Source organism: Bactrocera oleae, chromosome 2 (assembly GCF_042242935.1).
Source record: "Bactrocera oleae isolate idBacOlea1 chromosome 2, idBacOlea1, whole genome shotgun sequence".
Lineage (NCBI taxonomy): Eukaryota > Metazoa > Arthropoda > Insecta > Diptera > Tephritidae > Bactrocera > Bactrocera oleae.
The window spans coordinates 43,695,113-43,706,397 of NC_091536.1; the positions used below are offsets into that span (position 1 = coordinate 43,695,113).

General features: G+C 31.4%; 1 long non-coding RNA gene across 1 annotated transcript; it reads left to right on the top strand.

Moving 5' to 3' along the window:
* The first annotated feature begins 9,333 nt into the window (after window positions 1-9,333).
* LOC118682688 (uncharacterized) lies at window positions 9,334-9,939 on the top strand. Its single transcript, XR_011397914.1, has 3 exons — window positions 9,334-9,554; window positions 9,624-9,781; window positions 9,842-9,939. It is a non-coding gene; the product is annotated as an uncharacterized lncRNA (long non-coding RNA).
* Window positions 9,940-11,285: the final 1,346 nt, after the last annotated feature.

Sequence of the window (11,285 nt, forward strand, 5' to 3'; positions counted from 1 at the left end):
AATGATTACAGCTTGCATCCTAGCGTTTGCATTGGGCAAATGGACGTAGTTTGCGAGTATTGTGGTGCATTAAAGTTTTCCGGAGAAACGCCTGGATTATGCTGCCTTAATGGTAAAGTGAAATTGCCATTCTTGACTCCGCCACCTGAGCCATTGTATTCATTGCTTTGTGGCGAAACACAAGAATCACGCCACTTTCTTGCAAATACTCAAAAATACAATGGTTGTTTCCAGATGACGTCATTTGGGGCAGATATTATCGAAGAACGAGGATTTAATCCGAAATTTAAGGTATTTATTTTTGTACTTTCATAGAATGTAGTTAAAGAATAACTTACTTTATCTATTGGTACCTATGTAGTATATTTGCTAATTCTGAACTCTACTCTCCCATAGAAAAAAGTATTTATAACCCAGTTAATACTGTCTGGTTTTTATTAGAAAACGATAGTCATTGGGATACGACCGATACGACGATCGCTGAAGCCATTATCTCTGCATCTCCAAGTCAGATACGCACATTATTCGCTATCATAATTTCGACATGTTTTCCATCAAACCCATGTAACCTGTGGCACAAATACAAGGATAATGTGTCAGAAGATATTTTACATCAAATTCGTGACAGTTCCAGAAATCATGATATTGAGATGAATGAGGAGATACATAATCGTGCTTTACTCTTGATAGAAGATATGTGTTACCTCATGTGCGGTAATTTATTAATCAGGTTAGGAATGCCAGCACCATATCGTGAAATGAATGACAAAGCGAGTTCACTCACCTGTTCAACCTATATCTTAGATTGATGTCTCTAATTAACGTGCACCTGTGCGGCTACATGAATCAAATAGTTGGCGCCATCTTAGCTCACCCTTTTTAGGCGCTAATGGCCGCAAAAGGGTGACACGTTAAATTCTAAAGTGTTTTTTGGTCAATTGTTTTAAAACGAAAACGACAACGGGAATACGGCCGATTATATCGACAACGTACAAGGTGCAACAATCTAATGATATTATTCAGTGACGCAATGTACAATGAAGCATTGATTGTTATAGAGAATCATTGCATTGTCATCAGCAATTTGTAGGCGGGGAAGCTCATTCAGCATTTAAGCTACTATTAGACATTTAAAATAACAAATATGCAGTGTGAAATAAAAAAAAAAAACAATTGTCCATGGCCAGAGTGTAAAATTATCATTTGTGATGAATGCACTATGGCACACAAACTTTCGTTTGAGGCATTGGATAGAATTTTGAAAAACAACGACAAACTATTTGGTGGAACTCTTTACTTCTTTCAGGTGATTTCAGACAGATGCTTCCCGTTATTCCACGTTCAACGTATGCAAATGAAATCAACGCTAGCTTAAAATCATCGCGACTATGGCGTAATATTGAAAAAGTTCATATGACAGTAAACATGCGCGTTCATATGCTTCAAGATTCATCTGCCGAAACTTCTTATAACAACTGTTAGATATTGTCAATGGAGGAATTGCTATGCGTTAAAATACTGGATGCATAAAATTATCGACGAATTTTTGCACATTCATTAACTCACAAAATATTCGCACTTAACTTTAGATATAGATTCGCAATGATGATCAATAAGTCACAAGTCCAAACGTTGTCTGTTTGTGGCTAAGATTTGGATACAATATGCTTTTCCCACGGACAAATCTTTGTGACATGTTCTCGAGTGGGCAAACCCTCCAGTTTGTTTCTATTAGCTAAGTACGGACTGAGCAAAAATATTGTTTACTCGATTTCGTTGGGAAATTAATCTTTGTTTATTCTTAATTAAGAATAATTTATTAACATAAATAAAGTAAACTTATTAACATAAATAAACTAAACTTTAATCGTCTACAACTCTTCATTCCTTTTTCAATTATAGTTACATCCCCAACACACAAGTACTTTTAAAAAATAACGTATATGGCAGATCAACGTTTGCCGGGTCAGCTTGTTACCTATACAAGTTACTTAAAATTATGTCGATACTTTTCCCGACTAATGAAACTTTAAAAGGAATTAATTAAGATTAACAAATTGAGACTTACATATAACTGAATCACAAATTAGTTTGACTTTAGTATGCATCTTCAACAAAGATAGTTGTATCCATTTAAAAAGAGGCTCCAAGCATTCAGAAAGTTAATGTTTAAAAAAATTAGGTGTAGTAAAAATAACTCCATTATCATTAGAAAGATGACATTTCGTATTAAAAAAAAACTTTTTGACAGTTTTGTGTTTGGTTGATTCAGTTTTATTGAGCGCGCGTCAAAGATGGACACAAGCTAAGAGAAAATACGCTATATTTTACAGTTTTTCTTCGATAAGGGCGAAAACGGAAGTCAGGCAGCTGAAAATGTGAATAGTGTTTATGAACCTGATATTGTAACAGCCAATTCGGTTTCGTCGATTCCGTTCCGGTAATTTCGATGTCAAAGATGCACCACACTCTGGCAGACCAACTATCGAAAAAATCGATCAAAAAATGGAAATCGCCGAGTCAATCAATTACGATTTTCCTGGACCTAAACATTGAACAGTTTGGAACCATTTGAATAAGGCTGGATTCGAAAAGTAATAATTAAAGCAATCAATTTCATGCAAAAATATTTTTTTTTTACTACACCTAATGTATGAATGAAAATTTTCTGGATTATTATCTTTATCGATTTTTGTTAGATTATTTCCGTGTGTTTGCGTATTTTACACAAACGTTTAGTATACTTACCTTTTGTCCCACTTAAGCTTAAGATAGGCCGTAGGATTGCCTGGTAGCATAAATGAGCGGCCGATAATACATACACACTTGTATACATACATATGTTATATTACGCTCTTATAAGTATACGTCTATGGCAATATAAATAGAACATAATTTATAGATACATACATATTTTGGGGATGCTTACCTACAATCACTACCTCACTGCTTGCCATAGACCAAGGCCAGCATCCTGGGGTGAGTTCTGTTCTCGCGAATCACCCAAATATATTCACGCCATTTTTCATTGTCCAATATTGTCCGCGTACAATTCGCTTCATTCTTTATACCATATGTAAACCCATCGAATTCTATGTAAGCCGACTTATTCGTTTGCGTTTGAGTATTACACAAATATACCATATATGGTATCGACATACATATGTATATGTACATATGTATAATGTTTTCATGAAACTCATGTTTGGGACATTTGGACGATGCAGGACTTTATTGCACATACCCTGTTTCTTACATATATTATAAATAAAATAGAAAATAATATACACCATGCAAAAGGTTTTTCATCATTGTTCAAGTTTTTCCAACTTCATACGACAACACTATACTATGAAAACGACTTTTTTCTGGGTATTTGACCAAACCAATTTTTTCGACAGGGTAAGTCATTAGTAAAAAAATGTCTTCGCGTTTAGGTGTTAGCTTCCAAAATCGAAATATTTTCTTGCAAAGTTCGACATTTAGCTTAATTTAAGCATCATTATTTATTGTAATATGAAAATTGCTAAAAGTTACTAAATAAGTGCAAATATTCACATAACCCTTTCGTCTTATTTCAATGTTATATTTGTTCCTGCACATGAATTAACTATTGTAGTATTTACAACGGTTCTAGTGTTAAGTAGGGAAGATTTTAATTCTGGGATTGCTTGACGAAAAGGTTGTTATTACTAATGTCATTGGCAAACGCTTTTATATTAATTATTGTAAATATGTTAGTAAGTGCACAAACAGTCACCGACATTCCTCCCTTCCGTACTTACCGCCCGTATCAAACCAAATTTGCCAAAGTTATATCCGTAGTTGCAACGCAGAGATCAGTTGTTCTCTTTTGTTTTCATTTCACCAATATTGCCATTGTTCTATTTGTATACACGATTTTTTATACATTTAGTTTTTTAGTTATAATTTTTCATAATGTAAAAGCTCAAAACTAAAATCCAACTATTAAAAATATTATACCTATTGATAAATAAGTGAATTCGGCTGTGATTTTGAGTTATTTAAAGAATACTTAAAATATATTCAAGTTCATTTTTTAATTACTACAAAATATCGAGATTGGCAACCCTGCGTTGCAAAAGATTGCTCTCTCACTCGTTTCTATGGAAAAAAATCCAATTTTCGCGGATATCCTACCGTACGGTCTGTTGAAGCGGACGGTAGAAGCGGGGGTGACTGTTCATTTACATTGCGCTCTCATAAGATAGGTCGTATCAGCTGATTCGGTGAAGCCTTTCGAAATCGAAAGTTCATGTAATGCATGATGATCTTGATTGTTTAGAAAGACAACTTTCAAACGAATCTGATGAGCAGGAAAACATTTTCGCCAAATTGCGATTTCAATGGAGGCACACTACGAAGAGAAAAAAATTTAACGCAGATAGCAGATATATGTGGGTGGCTAAAAATCGCAAAAGATATTTAAGATTGGGTCAATGATGATAATAAATATGGTATCGATTATGAATATGGATTTTTTTCGAAGATTGCTCTCATGTGAGCTTCACCGAAATATAATATAATATTGAAATTAGAGGAAAGGATAGGTCATGTAAATTTTTTTTACTTTTTTAGTAACATACATACTGTAATTAATAGTGATGCTTGAAGTGAGCTAAATTTCGAATTTCGAAGGCACATTTTTGAAGCTAAATTCGTTAGTCGTTAAAAATTACTTTTTTACTTATGACTTATTCTCCGAAAAAAAATAGATTTGGCCAATACCCAGTGTTGTATAGTGTAATAAATATACGCTTGTATGTTTACCTATTTATACATACTAAGGATTGTTCACATTTGTATATTTATGCCTCAGAGCTTTAAGATTAATCAATCCCTGAAGTAAAATTTAAAACAGGTTTATAAAAGACTAGTGGTTCATATATGTAAGAATAATAATGTAATCTAACTACATATTATATATTTAAAAAAAATATACAATTATAAACATAAATATAGAAATACTATTGTATTGTAAGTATAGGACAAAGTAATCGCGAGCGTTAAAATAATAATTAGCAGACATAACATTGTGATACCGTTTTTTGCAGTATTAACATTAATCTTAAACTTAAAAAAAACAGCATAACAATTATTTTGTTTTAATAAAGTTAATATATAATCTAATAACATTTACAAAAAGGTTTTTATTTCTGATTTACTTTGTTTTAAGAAAAACCAGAAACATTAAAAAAGTATGTATGTATACAGTAAAATATGACTATGTGCGTGTTTCACAATCTGACTGGACAGTGACGTTAAATGTAAAAGCTGCACGCAGACGGCAACTATAGAATTTGTGGATTCAGGAAAGGTTGGGCAACCAGCCGAAAGTCGTGTGCTGAAATATTCAATAAAGAACATTCTTTGAGTAACCATTCGTATCTTTTTATATATATACAAGTATATATATTTACATGTATGCACATATATTGACCGGGAAAATGTTCTTACCATCCCTCTACATGCCTAGACGTGAACTTGATTACGGATACCAATATATACTTATGAATACATACTCATACATATGAAAGCAAATCTTCAACTCAAAATATACGCGGCACAAAATTGCTGATGAATTTATTTTCTTAAGTGCTGCTGACCGGTTGTAGTATGTAGCTTAATTGTAGTCTTAGCGAATCACATACATATTAGGGTGGGCCGAAAATCCGTTTTTTTTAGAATTTTCATTATTAATACCGAAAATATTTTTCTTAGTTAAAAAAAATAATTTTCAAGAAAAAAAAATTTTTCGGTCGACATCTTAGGCTTGCCAAATCCAGTTCAAGTTAAAAGTTTTTGGAAAATTTTTTTCTTACCCTATAGCGAAATGGTCGTTATTTCAGTAACAATCAACTCCAGAAAAATTGTTTTTACATTTATGCAGTAGAGAATAGAATTTCCTATGAAAATAATAAGATTAGATACATTTTTCATCTAGAAAAATTAATACCATATTGAAAAATCTCATTTTTTAAAGGAAAATCGCAATTATCTCAGAAGCTATCAACTTTACGTAACTTTACTATACGATCTTTTTTGTAGAGAATTAAATTTCCGACCGATATAAGGTAAGAAAAAAATATTTTTTATTCTTGAAAATATTTTTTTTAACAAAGAAAAATATTTTCGGTAATAATAATGAAAATTCTAAAAAAACGGATTTTTGGCCCACCCTAATACATATACTTGTATGTACATACTATGTAAAGTATGAAATAATTTAAAACAAGTGAGAAAGGACTGATTCGGATTCAGCCGAATATCATATACTCTCACAATTTGAAACAATATAAACCCTACAAGAAACTGCTGATGGGTTCACCAATACACTTACATTTAATATGTTAGTACTGACCGACAGTTTACTTATCAACTGACCGTCACCGTTATTGTTAAACAGAAACATCTTCGAATTATATTGCTTACATGTGTAGGAATGAAATAGCTGAATGCTTTAGTACTGTCACCACTGACAGACAAATGAATAGTAAAATGACTGTCAGTGCTGACAATTGTCAAAAAAAAAACGCTTATCAACACTAATCATCATTTTTCAACAATTATCTCTTTGTGTAAAAGCAACCCTGTCAATAAGGGACGCATGAAATTCCATGTGTTTATCAACAACTGCGCAAAACAATTTTTACTGTTATTCTTGCCACGAACGAAAAGTGTTGCGCGTTAATTTTGAGTGAAATTATATTTCGTGAAAATTAATAAAATATATAATTTATTTAATAATTTAAGATAAGTTAAAATGAAAAAAGGACATTTCAAAACTATTTAAATAAAGAAAAAAGGATTTTCGAATCCAAAATATAAAAACTTTTAAGAATGTACGAGAAAGTTGAACAGAGCAGTGCAGAACAGTGAACTTAAAAAGAAAATTAAAAGTGTTACGAAAAATTGTGAAGAGAATGATGGTGTTGCAATGGTGAATTGTAAACTTACGGATGATGCTTTTTTTTCGGCCTTCTCACCAACAAAAGAAGCAGTTGGGATTTCAGCTTCATCATCCTTACGAGATATTTGGTGTTCAGATAACAAAGTAGAATCTGAGATGAAAGCGAGTGAAATTAGGTTATGGGCTATTAGAAATAATGTCCCTCAAAATACTTTAGAGGATTTATTAAAAACTTTGCGTAAGATAGGAGTTAAAGATTTACCACTTTCAGCAAAAACTCTTTTAAATACAAACAGGTAAACGGTTAACGTTGAGACTATGTCTAATGGCGAATTCCTTTATATAGGTATACAAAAATATTTTCTTTATAACACCGCAAACCTTTTTTAAAATTTGGAAGAAATATTGCTTGATATAGGTATTGATGGCTTAAAACTTTTTAAAAGTTCTAACCGAGTTTTGTGGCCCATACTTGGGGCTATTTCAAACTAACCAAATGTGACACCATTTTTGATTGCTTGTTTTTCTGGTTTTAAAAAACCGGATAATATCAATTCTTTTACGGCAAATTTTTGTGGGGAAGTAAGGCTTTTAAAGGAAAACGCAATAAAAGTTGGTCAAAACCAAAGTTGAAAAAAATTTAATGTTCGCTTATTTTCATGTGATACTCCTGCTAGGGCTTTTGTTACAAGTGTTATTTCACATAATGGTAAACATGGTTGCCCTAAATGTTGTCAGGAAGAAACATACAAATACAGAAGAGTATGTTTCTCAAAGCAGGTTGGTTTACCTAGGACAGATTTAACTTACGCGCTAAGAACTAGTCCATCTCATCATCTCGATGATTTTAAAACAAAAAAAAGCATTATGGAGGACTCCGGGTTCGGAATGGTTTCACAATTTACTTTAGACTCTATGAATTTAGTTGATCTGGGAGTCACTAAAAAACTACTAAAGTTACTAGTTAAAAAAAGTGATGTAAAAAAGATTAATAAAAAAATTAATTATATTGCTCAATTTCCCTCAGAATTTGGTTGTATAGTTAGAAGCTTAGATGAAATAAATCATTGGAAATCTACTGAGTTTAGGCAATTTTTATTATACACTGGAATGTATCTTTTAACAGATTGTATTAATAGCGATTTATACTATCATTTTTTGCTGTTACATAGTGCCATAAGACTTCTTTCATGTGAAAGGTCCTATAGAGTTGAGGCAGATACAGCTCAAGAAGTTTTAAATGATTTTGTAAATTATTTTGGGAGCACATATGGAGATGAGTTGGTTAGCTTTAATATACATGGTCTGCTCCATTTGTCGGAATGTGTCAAACAGTTTGGTCCATTAGATTCCTTTTCAGCATATAAGTATGAAAATTATATGCAGTTTCTTAAGAAAATTGTTAATAAACCAAACAAAATATTGCAACAAATATTCTTACATCTCAATGAAAGGCATACATTTTGCGACGATTTCAATATGGCATCGAAAATAGGAACATTTGAAATTAATCCCAATAAAGAAAAGGATTATTTTTGTTTTAGTAAAACAATTGGACCCATGAAAGATATAAGCACTAACACATCAGACAAAGCGAATAAATATATATGTAACGCTTTTAAGAAAATAGAGAACTTTTTTGAGACACCTTTTGAGTCTGCCAACAGTCTGGGAATTGTTTTGGCTAGTAATTTAAGTAATGATGTTAGTGAAATATCAATAGAAGATATAGATCATAAGTATTTCTGCATCCCTCATGGCGACAAGTTTCTCCTCATTCCTTTTTTGCATCATCTCTTTCACGATTTTTCGCAACAACCCGCACATTCTGTTTCAACGAAATAAAACACATAAATTTAATAAAATTTGTATCTTCACGAGCTTCAATGCAAGCAATATGTTTGGCGATTCCATATTTGAGAGCCAAGAGCAAATTGGTAAGCAAAACAAAAATATGAGATACTCGTATACAATCAATAATATTACATATCTATTTCAGATTATCAATCAATGATACCAAAAAAAATATATAAAACAACAATAGCAACAACATCAACGCCTTTGAAATGTAAGAAGAATGTGCCACCCCCAGGACAAAACAACGGTAATTATAAAATAAATATTAAATTTAATTTTTTAATTTTTAACTTGAATATAATTAAGTTATTTAATTCATTTCAGAAATGATGGTTATGCTAAATAAAATTTTATGTATTATTGCATACGCATTTATTTTTTTTCTAAAATCTATAGCAACAAGTATTATTCGATAAAATTGGCTCGTTGGAAAATGGATATGTGACGATAACTGCCAATCAAGCACTTATTACTGGTAAATTGGAAACAATTGAACAAGAAGTAAGAATTTTTATATATAATTAAATTATAAAGTGTTTTTCTATTTTAAAAGGCAACAGATAAATCGGAAGTACTAGCACAAAGCTCCCTGATTAGGGAATGCAAGGTGCATATTAAAAAAATTGAGCGATCGGTATGTCTCATGACCGGAGAGGCAAGAGATGACACTATTGATGAGGTAGCAAGCCTTTTACCAATTGAATCGGTTGAGCTATGTCTGGAGGTGGAAGAAAAACTAAAAAAACCCGAATTCACACAGGCTATGGTAAACACGTTCTTTATAATTACATTAAAAATTAATTACTAATTACATCTATATATTCTTATTTTACAGACCACGTATATCTACAAACTGAAGGGTGCATCCGATGACATCGAAAACGTTTTTAGAAATATTTTTTACAGACTGTCTTCTCGAGTCCTTTAATTGGGATGGAAGAGGCGAAAAACATGCCCTAGGCGAACTAAGGCTCATTGAAACCATTTTACGAGGTAAATAAGATGAGTGTAAGAGCTTAAGACAACTGTTTTTAATTAATTTTAATTTTTTAGTAGTTTTCCAGTCACAAGGTGCCTTTGACTTTGAAAAGAGCATACGGAGAGCCATTGAACGGAGCCATCACCGAATCAAGCAGAAGAAATATATGGAAAGGAGACGAAAAAATTAATATGTATATAATTTTTTAATAATTTAATTTTATTTTATAACAATTTTTTAGTTTTGCAATTTAATTTCTAAATATGAATTATATTTTTTTTATTTAATTATGTAAATATTTAAATATTAAAAAATTAATTATATTAATTCAATTAATAATGTAAATATTTAGAGTTAAAAAATGAATTATATTGATCTTTAAGTTAATCATGTAAATATTTAAATTATAAGAAACGAGTTATTTATGTAAATATTTAAATATAAATTATTATAATTGTTCACTATTCTGTATATATGTATATTTGAACATTTAAAAACATTACCTAGAGAGGAAGAAATGTTATTAAATTCTAATGAAACTTATTTTAAAAATTATATTATTTTTATTAAATTTTTTGTAAAATTCTTAATTTTATAAGTTTAAAAATGAATAAAAATAAAACTATTTTGAACAAAAACAAAATTTGTCATTAATGATAGCTTTTCAGTCATAACTGACGATTTTCAGCTATGACGGATTTATGGTCAGCAATGACTCAGAAAAAGACATGAGAGTGAGCAGTACAGACATATAGTGAATGAATTCCGAATACCCATGTGTTAAAGAGAGATGCAAACTCACACACATACGTTTGTTTACATCAGTTTTTGCACAGGGCTCTTAACACAATGATAGAATCCTTGCTCTGCGCGCTGACAAAATTTTTTCAGCTGTGACTGTCATATGACCCATCAGATGACCGTCACTGTTCTTGTAGGGAAGGGAAAGAGGTGCCTGCAAAATTTTATAATACATAAGCAAGAAAGCGCTAAGTTCGGGTGTAAGTGAACATTTTATATTCATGCAATTTCTGAAGCTCAAGGCAGTGAAATACTTTCAGATGTTGACAAAACTTTATATTAAAACAAGAAAGGAAGTTCTAAGTTCGGGTGTAACCGAACATTTTATACTCTCGCAACTTGCAAGGATCAAAGCCCGTTAAATTAGTTCATGTGTTGGCAAAATTTTCTATTGAAGGAAGTATTGATCCGATTCAACCCATTTTTGACACAAAGACATACTATTACCATGAGTTTCATTTATTTATTTTATTATATGAATTTTAATTATCCACATATTCAGTACCTAGGGGTTTGAACAGTACATACTTTAAACGCATTATTCGGGCAAAGTTTTACCCCGATACAATCATTGTTGTTTGATTTGCATAGTGGAAAGTGAAAGAATCAGATGGAATATAAAATAAACAAGTAAGGAAGGGCTAAGTTCGGATGTTACCGAACATTTTATACTCTCGCAAAGTCAAATGATATACTCGTTTGAGATTTCTTTGTGGA